This window comes from Sceloporus undulatus, chromosome 5 (genome assembly GCF_019175285.1).
Source record: "Sceloporus undulatus isolate JIND9_A2432 ecotype Alabama chromosome 5, SceUnd_v1.1, whole genome shotgun sequence".
NCBI lineage: Eukaryota > Metazoa > Chordata > Lepidosauria > Squamata > Phrynosomatidae > Sceloporus > Sceloporus undulatus.
The window spans coordinates 28,881,448-28,892,559 of NC_056526.1; positions in this window are offsets into that span (position 1 = coordinate 28,881,448).

Genomic DNA, 11,112 nt, shown 5'->3' on the forward strand with positions numbered 1-11,112 from the left:
TCCACATTAGAAGGAAGGGAGAAGAGAAGGGTACCGGACGATAGCTAGAGGCAACGAGGGACGGGGTAAGAGAAGGTTTTTCAAGATTGGGGAACTGAGAGCCTGTTGAGTCCTGACGGGAGGGAGCCTGTAGCGAGAGGGCGAGATTGAAGATATGGAGGGAGCGCGGCAGCAAGGAGGGGCGTCAGAGATTAGAAACGAGTAGGAATAGGATTCGGAGGACAGGTAGCAGGTTTGGAAGAGTTCAGCAAGTGTAGAGATTCATGATCCAAGGCAGGAGGAAAGACAGGAAAATTGTCTGCTTTAATTATGCTACTTACTCACTCCCCTGTTGATGCCTACCAGAGAACCGATGAAAATCAGCAACCACCCTGTAACATCCTGACCAGTGTTTGGGAAAGAGAGATGATCAACACCATAGTTCTTTAACACCTATTATGATCTCGTCAAATCCTCCCTTATAATGCAGTAGTGCACAGTATAATACGTTCAAACTCTGGACTGGATCCAAGTAATTCGTCGCCAAAAAAAGCATTGCACTGTATATTATTTTCAACTATTGCCAGTGATGTTTCCCAGGGCAAGGGTATTTTATAACAAACTAAAAGAGTAAAAATGTTGATTCTTTTCTTTTTGTTCCAAGAAACTTTCAGGAGTGCAATGAAATCTATCATCCTCATTTACCAAGACACTAAATTATTCTTCCTTGGCTTCCCAACATTATTGTTTTGTTTTGCAGTTTGCAAACAAGGTCGGGAAGTCCTTTGCCTTTCTTGAACTTCTGTCGTAATGGGAAACTAAGGTTTGGAAAATGGTACATTTCAGACGCGGGGGAAATACCCACAGCCCGTTAGCAGGTTAACCACCAGCAGAAGGGTTTTGCACAGTCCCTTCTGGACATAACGTTTCAGAATTACTGTATCATGATCATTCTTAACCCTTTCCTTGTTCCTTTTGCACAACTTTTTTCTTCAAAGACAACATTTCTCAAACGACAATATTGATATAAAATACTTGTTAAAGTAGTTTGAACAATTTATTTGAAAGAAGGTAAGATTTTGAAAGAAGAAAAAAAAAGATGAACAGACAAACTCTGCTGGAGGGTATTCTTCCTGGAGTTCAGGTAGTTTAAAAACAGGTGCTTCTGGCGGGCATGTTTTATAAACATGTTTCATCACCTCTTTTTCTTTCAGAAACAGGACCAACAGTAATGGTTCCCTCTTGAGATCTTCCCCCCGGACTTGTTGGAAAGAAAATATTCTAATTTCCATGTTCTTGTCTACCTTTTTTAATACTCCTTTTAAACATTTCATTAATATCTTGCATACACTGGACTTCCCAGCGATTTTGAAAAGTGTGACTTTACTACTTCCTTTCTGTTTAACATTTAAATTCTCTACCTCTGACATATAAAAGATACCAACTGTTGAACGAGCTCTAATGTGATTACTTTCCACATTATAAAATATGGGGCTGGTTTGATGTGTCTTTGAGTATTGAGGTCATGTATTCCAGTGTTTGCCTAAGCAGCAATTACCAGAGACAGAACTGTATTAAAGGGGTGAATTTAAAGTCAAGGTTTTTGAGTCCGTTGGAAGTTTAGAAGCTGGAGGTGACGGAAAATTGAATGTACACCCCACATACAGGTAAAAAACTATGGTTTTGCTTGTATAATGTCATTTAAAAAATATACCATTGTACACGGATACGTGAAAGACCACCACATTCAAACCATTGATATATTATGGTATAGAGTAGCTTCTGACAGGTGTGTGTGTGTGTGAATGGTAACTGTGCTGTGCCCATTGTGAACCTAATCCTTTGCACTACGTACATGGTTTTTCGGTGGAAAGATATTTTCCCTCAAAGTGGCTGAAACTTTCCATCTATCTTGCTCCACAAGCACCACCCTGAAGCCTAACAAACTGTAATCTGATGACAGAACTGGAAGTAGTGCCGTGTAGAGAGAGACTGAGTAAAATTCAAAATTGTGAGGAAATGTTGGATTTTGAAGTGGGAGTATAACATATCTCACTGGTGAAGGATGGGAGAAGCAAAGAAGTAATTCAGGAGAGAGTTGACAGCAAGCCTGCCACAAAGAAGCTGACAGCAAACCAATTTATGTGGGTGGTGAAAGACCACATGCCTGATTTGATGGTTGTTGGTTTGTAAATATTGCAATTTCCTTTCTGTGTTTAGCCTTCATTCTGTTGTGTTTGTAAGCTTTTTCATCAGACCATTTTAGTAGTATGTTATGCACAAGTTATATTAATTGACCTTTATTTTTTATAATGTAAAAAAAATACTTATATTGGTGAGAGTATTGGTAATGTATTACATTGCCCACCTTATGCAGACTCCAGTGTACAGTACAGGGTCAGAGCTCAAGGCATTTGCTGCCTGAAAAAAGGTGGCACCAATATCCTTCTCCCTCAGGACCATTCGATCTAAAGAGCGACTGACCAGCTTGTGAGTTTTATTTAAAAACATAGTGATGGACAAACATCCCCCACCTCAAGGGAGGTCCAGCTCGACTAGTGTGGCTGTTGGTACACACTGCCCTGAAACCATGGATCTGCCTTTTCAGGAAGGCAGGGGCATTCAGACCATAGAATTAGAGTACTGTTATCCACTTTAACTGCCCAGGTCCATCCCATGGAATAATGCGATTTGTGTTTGCTGTTAGAGCGCTCTGGCTGAGAATCAAAAGTCCCTTCCCTAAACTGTCTCCTTGGGCCTGTGAGGGAGAGAGCGGCCTGGCCTGAAGAGACAGTGCCCCCCTCCGTCAACCGTCAGCTTGGGCCTGTGAGGGAGACAACAGCGAGGTCTGGCCTTCAAGAGACAGTGCCCTCCCTCCGAACTGTCATCCTTGGGCCTGTAGGGAGACAACAGCTGGCCTCAAGAGACAGAATTCTGACTGGTATATATATTGTAACATGTTTAAAATGTATATTCCCTTGAAACTTGGAAACCGCTTTGATCTCCCAGGAAAAAGCGGTATAGAATAATAGTAATAATAATAATTAATTAATATAAACTATGCCCGTCCAGGACTCATAGGATGGAACCAACACAATAAACTGGAGTAAAACAAGTTACATAACAAGTGCTAAGGCTGGCTTAATGTTGCGATATAAGAAACAAAAATATGGCCATTGAAAATAAACATAAATTCAATCTAGATGATAAGGAAATGGAGATAAAGATTTCCATCATGGGAGCTGAAGGTCAAGAAATCAGAAGGCGGGCTAGGATGGGGAAGAGCAGCTATGGAAAGAACTAGACGGCAACCGAACACCCAATTCAGAATCGGCTAAGCCAGGGTCCCAAACTGTGCCCTTAAGAGATTTTGGACTTCAGCTCCCAGAGGCCTCAAACCATGTTGGCTATAGTCTGGGATTCTTGGAGGCTGACTGTAACAAATCCCTTAACGTGCACAGTTTGGGGACCACTGGTCTTAGCCATTGTATTTCCCCAATTACAAGTACTGATGTGGGAGATGGGCAGCGAAGAAAATGGCTAAGAAGAAAATCGCTTGTTTGAGATGAGGTGCTGGAGAAGAGTGCTGAGGATACTGTGATGGCCGAAAAGACAAACAAATGTGGTCTTTGAACAGATCTCAGCTCGAACTTCCTGGAAGCCAAGATGACTAAATGAAGGCTGTTATACTTTGTCCACATCATGAGAAGGCACGACTCATTAGAAAAGACTATAATGCTAGGCAAGGAAGAGAGAAGCGAAAGAGAGAGGAAGACCATAGCGCCGATGGCTAGGCCTCAGTCAGAGAGAGGCCATGGGCCTGACCCTAAGAATCTGAGCAGAGATGATGGACTAGGGGGCCTTGAGATCTCCCCAACCAGGGTCCCCATAAGTCAGAGAGCAATGGAGGAGAAGAGTACTGGAGGAGACCACACACCCAAAAGTCAAACAAATGGGTCCTGAAAGAATTAAAAGCCCGAACAGATGATAATGTTAGGAAAAGGGGAGGTGTGGAAAACCACCACGGATGGATGGATGCTGTCAAGGAGGCCATTCTACAGAGAGATGGAGAGTCTTGGAAGTGTCTCATTCAACAGGGTCCCCATGAGTTGAGGTCCATTCAAAGGCAGTTTAAGCAACAGCAGCAACAACAGCAGTACAGGTACTACAGTTATGATGTGTGAATGGGCCCGCTCTCTGTTCCTGCCATCTCTCCGAGCATCTGCTGCAGCTGAAGGCAGCTGTCTGAATCTGGTCCGCCCTGCCTGCTTCTTTCACACAGACTGCTGTGCCACAATATACCTGAGGTGTGAGACCCAGTGTGGCGTAGTGGTTTAAGTATTGATTACGGACTCTGGATACCAGGATGTACTAGTACCAGTTCAGCTGTAAAATTGTACTGTACGGGGTGACTCTGGCCAAGTCCAGGTCTCTCAGCTTCAGGAAGAGGCCAGGCCAAAATCCCCGTAAAGGAAGCTTGCCCAGAAAACCCCTGCAGCCAGGGTTGCCAAAGTCAGAAGGATTGAGGCACACAAAAAGGAACCAGGAAAGGTGGAGGTGGCTCCCCTGAACACACACAATATTATTCCTAGGGCATGTCGATTCGCTATGTTTTATCAGGGGCAAGTATCCGAGTGATCCCTCTCGGGGGCAAGAGGCTCTCTGGGCGGGTCCTGCGGGGTTGTTTTGGTCGTCCCTGGGAGGGAGGAGGGGAGGGAGGAGGGAAACGCATGGGTGGCCAATTGTCCATTTACCAGGGGACAAAATGTAGGGGACAATCGAGACCAAAGTGTAGGGACACTGCGGACAAAACCTCGGCCCAAAACGTAGGGGACATGGTAAGGTCCTCCATTTGTTCGCTCGCGAAAAATGGAGGACCTTACATGTCCTACGTTTTGGGCTGAGTTTTGTCCTGCAGTTGTCCTACACTTTGGTCTCGAATTTGTCCTACATTTTGTCCCTGGTAATAGTGGACAATTATGGCAACCCATGATGTTTCCTCCTCCTCCTCCTCCTCTTCCCAGGGATGGACCAAAACAACCCCGCAGGACTCGCCCATAGAGAGCCATACAGTACTTGCCCCCAGAGAGGATCACTGGAGGATACTTGCCCTGATAGGGAAAGATAGGAGAATACATGCCCATAGGGAATAATGAGTTGTGTGTGTTCAGGGGGAGCCACCTCACACCTTTCTGTTCCTTTTTGTGTGCCTTCAAGTCCTTTCTGACTTGTGGCAACCTGGCTGTCAGGGGTTTTCTTGGCAAGCTTCCTTTAGAGGGGATTTGCCTTGGCCATCTTCTGAAGCTGAGAGACTGTGACTTGGCCAGAGTCACCCGGTACAGTACAATTTTACAGCTGAACTGGGTAATAGTACATCCTGGTATCCAGAGTCGTAATCCAATACTTAAACCACTACGCCACACTGGGTCTCACACCTCATGTATATTGGTGCACAGCAGTTCTGTGTGAAAGAAGCAGGCAGGGCGGACCAGATTCAGACAGCTGCCTCAGGCAGCAGATGCTCGGAGAGATGGCAGGAACAGGAAGAGCTGGGGCCCATTCACACAGCATAACTGTAGTACTGCTGTTGTTGCTGCTGTTGCTATTAACTGCCTTTGAATGGACCTCAACTCATGGGGACCCTGTGAATGAGACACTTCCAAGACTCTCCATCTCTCTGTAGAATGGCCTCCTTGACAGCATCCATCCATCCGTCTGGTGGTTTTCCACACCTTCCACTTTTCCTAACATTATCATCTGTTCAGGCTTTATCTGTTCAGGGACCCATTTGTTTGACTTTTTGGGTGTCTGTGGTCTCCTCAGTACTCTTCTCCTCAAGTTGATCTCGACTTATGGGGACCCTGTGGGTGAGAGATCTCCAAGGCCCCCTAGTCTCCATCTCTCTGCTCAGATTCTGTAGGGTCAGGCCCATGGCCTCTCTGACTGAGGCTAGCCATCTGGCGTATGGTCTTCCTCTCTTTCTGCTTCTCTCTTCCTTGCCTAGCATTATAGTCTTTTCTAATGAGTCGTGCCTTCTCATGATGTGGACAAAGTATAACAGCCTTCATTTAGTCATCTTGGCTTCCAGGGAAAGTTCGAGCTAGATCTGTTCAAAGACCCATTTGTTTGTCTTTTCGGCCATCCACAGTATCCTCAGCACTCTTCTCCAGCACCTCATCTCAAACAAGCTGATTTTCTTCTTATCCATTTTCTTCGCTGCCCATCTCCCACATCAGTACATTGTAGTGGGGAATACAATGGCTAAGACCAGTGGTCCCCAAACTGTGCACTTTAAGGGATTTTGTACCTCAGCTCCAAGAATCCCAGACTATTAGCCAACATGGTTGAGGCCTCTGGGAGCTGAAGTCCAAAATCTCTTAAAGGGCACAGTTTGGGGACCACTGGCTTAGCCGATTCTGAATTTGGTGCTCCGTCTAGTTCTTTCATAGCTGCTCTTCCCCATCCTAGTCGCCTTCTGATTTCTTGACTTCAGTCTCCATGATGGGAAATCTTTATCTCCATTTCCTTATCATCTAGATTGAATTTATGTTTATTTTCAATGGCCATTATTTTTGTTTTCTTAATAATCAACATTAAGCCAGCCTTAGCACTTTGTTATGTAACTTGTTTTACTCCAGTTTAATTGCTGTGGTTCCATCCTATGAAGTCCTGGGACTGGCATAGTTTAGGGAAGGGCATTTATGATTCTCAGCCAGAGCGCTCTACAGCAAACTACAAATCGCATTATTCCATTGGATGGACCATGGCAGTTAAAGTGGAATAACAGTACTATAATTCTATGGTCTGAATGCCCCTGCCTTCCATGAAAGGGCAGATCCATGTGTTTCAGGCAGTGTGTACAACACAGCCACACTAGTCAGCTGGACTCCCTTGAGGTGGAGGATGTTGTCCCATCACTAGTGTTTTAAATAAAACTCACAAGCTGGTCCAGTCAGCTCTTTAGATCAGATGGTCCTGAGGGAGGAAGGATTGTGCCACCTTTTTTTCAGGCAGCAAAATGCCTTGAGCTCTGACCCTGTACACTGGAGTCTCTGCATAAGGTGGCCAATGTATACACTACCAATACTCTACCAATATAATGTATTTTTTTACATTATAAAAAAATAAAGGTCAATTAATATAACTTTGCATAAAACAATACTAATAAAATGGTCTGATGAAAAAGCTTACAAACACAACAGAATGAAGGCTAACACAGAAAGGAAATTGCAATATTTACAAAGCCAAACAACCATCAAACTCAGCATGTGGTTCTTCACCACCCACATAAATTGGTTTGCTGTCATAGCTCTCATTTGTGGCAGGCTTGCTGTCAACTCTCTCCTGAATATCTTCTGTTGCTTCTCCCATCCTTCACCAGTGTAGATAAATTTATACTCCCACTTCAAATCCAACATTTACTCACAATTTTGATTTTACTCAGTCTCTCTCTACACGGCACTACTTCCAGTTCTGTCATCAAGATTACAGTTTGATTAGGCTTCAGGGTGGTGCTTGTGGAGCAAGATAGATGGAAAGTTTTCAGCACTTTGATGAAAATATCTTTCCACCGAAAAACCATGTACGTAGTGCAAAGGATTAGGTTCACAATGGGCACAGACACAGTTACCATTCACACACATACACACCTTTCAGAAGCTACTCTATACCAATAATATATCAATGGTTTGAATGTGGTGGTCTTTCACGTATCCTTGTACAATGGTAATTTTTTTAAATGACATTATACAAGCAGTAAAACATAGTTTTTACCTGTATGTGGTGTCATTCAATTTTCCTTCAACCTCCAGCTTTCTAAACTTCCAACAGGACTCAAAAACCTTGACTTTAATTCCCCTTTAAATACAGTTTCTGTCTCTGGTAATTGCTGCTATAGGCAAACAATGGGAATACATGACCTCAAATACTCATAAGACAAATCAAACAGCCCATATTTTATAATGTTGGAAAGGTAATCACATTAGAGCTCTTTCAACATTTGGTATCTTTTTATATTGTCAGAGGTAGAATTTAAATGTTAAACAGAAAGGAAGTAGTAAATGTCACACTTTTCAAAATCTCTGGGAAGTCCAGTGTATGCAATATATTAATGAAATGTTTAAAAAGAGTAAAAAAGGTGAGACAAGAACATGGAAATTAGAATATTTTCTTTCCACAAGTCCTGGGGAAAGATCTCAAGAGGGAACCATTACTGTGGTCCTTGTTTCTGAAAGAAAAGAGGTGAAACATGGTTATAAACATGCCCTCCAGAATAGCCCTGTTTTTAAATTACCTGAACTCCAGGAAGAATACCTTGCCAGCAGAGTTGTCTGTTGCATCTTTTTTTTTTTTCTTCTTTCAAAATTTCTTCTTTCAAATAAATTGTTCAAACTACTTTAACAAGTATTTTATATCAAATATTTGTCTTTGAAGAAATGTTTGTCTTTGAAGAAAAAGTTGTGCAAAAAGGAACAAGGAAAGGGTTTAAGAATGATCATGATACAGTAATTCTGAAACGTTATTCCAGAAGGGACTGTGCAAAACCCTTCTCTGGTGGTTAACTTGCTAACGGCTCTGGTTATTTCCGCGTTCTGAAATGTACCATTTTCCAAACCCTTATTTCCCATTACTGAAGAAGTTCAAGAAAGGCAAAGGACTTCCCAACCTCTGTTTGCAAACTGCAAAACAAAACAATAATGTTGGGAAGCCAAGGAAGAATCAATCTTAGGTTCTTGGTAAATGAGGATGATAGATTTCATTGCACTTCTGAAAGTTTTCTTGGCAACAAAAGACAAGAATCAACACTTTTTACTCATTTTAGATTTGATGTAAAATACCCTTCCCTTGGAAACATCAGCTGCAATAGTTGAAAATAATATCATTGCAATGCTTTTTTGGCAGAATTACTTGGATCCAGTCCAGAGTTTGAACAGTATTATACTGTGCACCTACTGCTATTTATAAGGGAATGGATCTGACAGAGCAGATAATATGGGTTAAAGAACTGAGGTGCCTGGAATCATTCTCTTTCCCAAACAACTGGTCAGGATTTACAGGGTGGTTGCTGATTTTGCATCTGGTTCTCTGGATGCATCAAAGGGGTAGTAAGTAGCTAATAATATTAAAGCAGACATTGCCACCTTCACTACTACCACATTGAGTTAGGATAGGCTCTAACTGGGCAAAACAAGCCTGACATGTCTACTGGCAGATATGAGAGATGACAGAAAGCTTTATAGGAGAAAGCTGGGGGCCATGAAGCTGCACTGTGTTCTCCAAATGGGGCTAATCCCTTCAAATATGTTGGAGGGTGTTATCCCATTGCCACTGTCTAGAAAGATGTATGGAAGGGGGAGAAAGGATGCTAACTTGCCTTTGGCTTCAGGCATAAGTACCATGGCATAAGTCTTGAGCCATCCCTGCATGATCTGTGCATGAAAACCCATTTCTGCATAACCACCACCTGTACTGACTGGAGATGGCGTGGTACTTACATCTCAGAAGAAAAATCTATATTCCTCCTTCTTTTCCTTATTAGGATATTTATCCTTGTTCAAATATCCCATCTCATATTATGGAATCTTAGTTCCATAAGCATTAAGAATCTTTCTATACATCCAGATAAATCATAGCCATTTATTGTTGACCCCTAGAATCACAGAGTTGGAAGAGGCAGCATGGGCCATAGAATCCAACACCTTCCTCAGTGCAAGATCTCCATCAGAAATATCATCAGCATGTAGCTGCCCAGACTCTCTTTAAAGATATGCAGAGAAGGAACTCCCTACTGCCCCTCTAGGCAATTTGATCCATTCCCAAACCATTCTTAACTGTCAAGAAGATCCTTCTAACATTCAATTGAAATCTACCCTCCTGTAACTTCAAATTTAGTCCTACCCTCTGGGGCAGCAGGGAACAAACCTGTCCTGCACCCTTCTCTTTGTGACAGCCCTTGAGGCATTTAAAGAGTATAATCATGTAACCCTTCAATCTTCTTGTCCCCAAGCTGAATGTGCCAATCTCCTTCAACCTTTCCTCATACATTTTGCTCTCCATATCTCTTATCAACATTGTTGCCCTTCTCTGAACCCACTACAATTTGTCTATACCTCAAATCAGGCCTGACCAGCTCAGATTTTTTTAAATTTTAGGAGAGCCAAAGAGATTTTTTTCACCTGCAAAAGCCTTTCTATAGCTATGCACACAAATTTAGTCATGTATTTGCAGGAACGGATAAAGAAGTCTGAATGGGCCTTTAGGTTGGTTATTTTGCTGTGCCAAGTCTAATGGCATTTTCATAATCTTAATATGTGTGTGAGAGAGGTGTGGGAACACAATCCATATTATGTTACGTGTCTGACGGATCTTAGTTTGCAGTTCATCAGACATCTGGGTTAGAGTCTTGAGACACCCCTGCATCAAGTTTCTATCAAATAAAACATGCTAGTCTTTAAGCTGCCACAAGACTCCTAATTGTTTTTGCTACAATAGATTAAACAGCCAGAGAAGCTTTGAAAGTTTGCATGACATATTTTATTTCTTTTGGTTGCCTAATAAAGATATTGCTGTTTGTGGATTTTGGACGCCACACTTTGAAATTTATACTATAGAATAAATTAAATAGCATGTAGGTGCAAAAAGTTGAATAGTCATGCAACTGGACTGGACTTTGTGATGTAAACATAAGCGTCATATTAGATTATCGTCTCTTTAAACTACTGTATCCACTTGCTCTTACTAATTTCAAGGTCTACCTCTTAATAAGCATTACAGCAATAAAAGTATAGAGCAAATTCTATCTACTCAGCCTGAGTCAGCTGCAAGAGTGTAATTTTATCGAAAGATAATTTGAGTGCCCTAAGGGATTTTTTTAATCTCAGAGGCACCTGCCAAACCCTGACAATTAGCACAGGAGAAGTTTCAAAAATAGCAGCTAGTCATCTGTTTGCCAGCATTCAAGCATATTGCCAATTTCTTTAATGTAATTTAGTGTGATCACTCTTAAATGCAATGTGTTCTCCATGCCAAAGCATCACATTGCTGTACAAAAAAAGCTTGTTTACTACTGTGTGTGTCTTCTTCTCTGCAGTTCTAAGTGTAGGGGCTTTTGTGAATCCACAAGAGCATTCCACA